The sequence below is a fragment of the Oratosquilla oratoria genome, chromosome 5, assembly GCF_046742065.1.
Source record: "Oratosquilla oratoria isolate Oo_2021 chromosome 5, ASM4674206v1, whole genome shotgun sequence".
Classification (NCBI taxonomy): Eukaryota; Metazoa; Arthropoda; class Malacostraca; order Stomatopoda; family Squillidae; genus Oratosquilla; species Oratosquilla oratoria.
The window spans coordinates 44102318-44105291 of record NC_134781.1 but is presented as its reverse complement, the minus strand read 5'-3'; positions in this window follow the sequence as shown (position 1 = coordinate 44105291).

The window sequence follows — 2974 nt, the reverse complement described above, 5'->3', positions numbered from 1 at the left end:
ATTCTTAAAGATTCGAACTGAACTACATTGCACTACCTGTGCAGGAAATTTATTCCATTCATTAACTACACGGTTGGTGAAGTTCTTTCTACCTACTTACAAATTTAATCTAAATCCGGACAGTTTGAGACCATTGTTTCTTGTCTGATTCTCATTCAATGTAAAAAAAAAAAAAAATCACTTTTGATGTTGTCAATTCCCTTTAGAATTTTAAAGACCTGTATCAAGTCGCCTCTGAGTCTACGCTTTTTTAGGGAAAACAGATTCATATGTTTTAGTCGATTTTCGTAGGATTTATTTTGATATTTGGAATCAGTTTTGTGGCTCGCCGTTGTACTTTTTCCAGTCTGTCAATTTCATGACATTCGGTGACCATACGGAAACAGCATATTCCAAATGTGGACGGAATAACGATTGATATAACTTGTTAATGAGTGATGGACTTTTGAAATCAAAAGATCGCGCAATCAGTCCTAGAATCGTATTTGCTTTCTCAGAGGCTGAAATACACTGCTTGGATGATTTGAGGTCGTTACTGATAATTACGCCGAGATCTTTTTACTATCCACTTTTGTTAACGAATTTCCAAAAAACTTGTAATCGTACTTACTGTTATTTTTACCTATGTGCATTACCTTGCATTTACTTCTGTTAAATTTCATTAGCCACTTTTCAAACCAATGCTGTAATTTATCTAAATCTTCTTGAATATCTAATTGGTTTAAGTGATCATTTGCCATTCCTTACAGTTTTGTATCATCAGCAAATTTGGAAACAGTAGATTTTAGTCCATGGTCTACATCATTTATATATACTATGAATAGAAGTGAACCAAGAACGGAACCCTGAGGAACTCCACTTGTAACATTTTTCCATCTAGAAGTTTTTCCATTTAAAACAACTCTCTGTTTTTTTTATCAATCAATTACTAGTCCAATTTAATAGGCTACCACTTATTCCGTGTAAAGCTAATTTAATAAGTAGTCTTTCGTGTGGGACGGTATCATAAGCTTTTGCAAAGTCTAGATATATTAAATCTATGTTGTTTCTTTTGTCATAATTCAAGATAACTGTGTTGTAGAATTCGAGTAAGTTAGTCACGCAAGAACGTTTCCGTCTGAAACCATGCTGGCTATCATTTATCAAACGGTTACTTTCTAAATGATGTTCAATAGCATCTCTGATGAGTTTCCTTATTTTTCATACGATTGAAGTCAAACTTATAGGCCTATAGTCATTTGGTATTTTTTCACCTTTTTTTGAATATGGGAGTAACGTTAGCTAGCTTCCATTCTCTTGGGACATCTCTGGATATGATGGATTTCTTGAAAATAATTTCTAATGGAACAACAGTCTCATTTTTTATTTCCTTTAAGATTCTTGGATGCCAACCATCAGGCCCTGGTGTTTTATTAGCTTTGAGTTTTTCTATAAACCTTTTCATTTTTTCTTTCGGTATATCTACCGTAGTGAGTAAGTTTACCCTAGACTTTTCACAGGTTTTAGTTTGAAGTTCACTTTGAGGTGTTTCGTTTACGAATACCGAGCTAAAATAATTTTTTAAGATATCACACATTCCTTCATTTGAATATTCAAGTTGACCGTCAGCAGATAATAATGAACCAATGTGATTCCTAACAGCCTTTATATCTCTAATGTAACTATAGAATTCTTTGGGATTCTCTTAGGATTTATCAGCGATGTTCATTTCGTATTGTCGTTTTTTTCATTGTCTTTTTTAAATCTGTCTGTATTGATACATAACTCATAGTCATTAGATGCACCCGAGTACTTATATTTCTTATAAGCCTGTCTCTTTTTAGCAATACTTTTTTCAGTTTCTTTGTCGAACCAATTTGGGCGAGCCTGATTTGGGGGACGTCTGTCCTTAAAAGGAATGTAAGTATGAATCATCTTAGTGAGCATATTTTGAAATATTTCCCACATCTGATCTACAGGTCTTTCGCTTAATTTTGTCTCCCAATCTGTAAGCTGAAGCTCCTGACGTAGTCCTATGAACTGAGCTTTACTGAAATCGGGTATTTTAGAAACACAAGTATCTATTCTAAATTCTTTAGGAGTTTGAATCTAATTAAGTTGTGATCGCTATTTGCAACAGTTTCACCGACTTCTACATCAGTTACCATGCTTTCGCGGCTAGTGATCAATAGATCAAGTAAGTTTCCATATCTTGTGGGCGCTTTTACATGCTGAACTAAGTAATTGTCACCAAGAAAATCAATTAAGCGACTACCTATATGGCCATGTTCAAGGGTCATCCAATCAATGTCAGTAAAATTGAAATCACCCATTATCAATAAATCCCGGTTGCAGAAACTAGACAGTTCTTGAAATAACAGTTTGTCGTCTGCTAATGATAATGTCTTTGGCCTATATATAACACTTACATTCATTTTTTGTCCATTTGTTTGCGTTAACTCAACCCACAAACTATCATATGCATCCTGTTTCACTTTCTCTAAAACACAAGCATGAACATTGTTTTTAACGTACAAAAGAACACCCCCACCTTTCTTGTGGTTTCTATCCTGATGAAAGTGTTTAAATCCCGCAATATTAAATTCAGCTTCGAACTCTTTATCAGTTAACCATGTCTCGGTTATTCCTATCATATCGAGATTTTCGCTTTTGACATACGCCTGTATTTCTTGAAATTTGTTCCTAATACTACGAGCATTAAAGTACATGGTTTTAAGAAACTCGTGATTATTTCTTTTTGTCACATTTTGAGTTTTAATATCATGTTTTACATTATCATTTTGTTTTTTATTTATACCTTGCTCTATATTATTATTTGGTCCTTCATTGACATTCAATGCCTTATTAACATTTCTCCTATCAAAATTAACATTTCCCCCATCACGGACATCTGGTCGATCACGGTCATCCGATCTCTTTTGTACACTTTGTCCCCCTGCGTCACCGTGATTCACACCGGCCTTTCGTCTTTCAT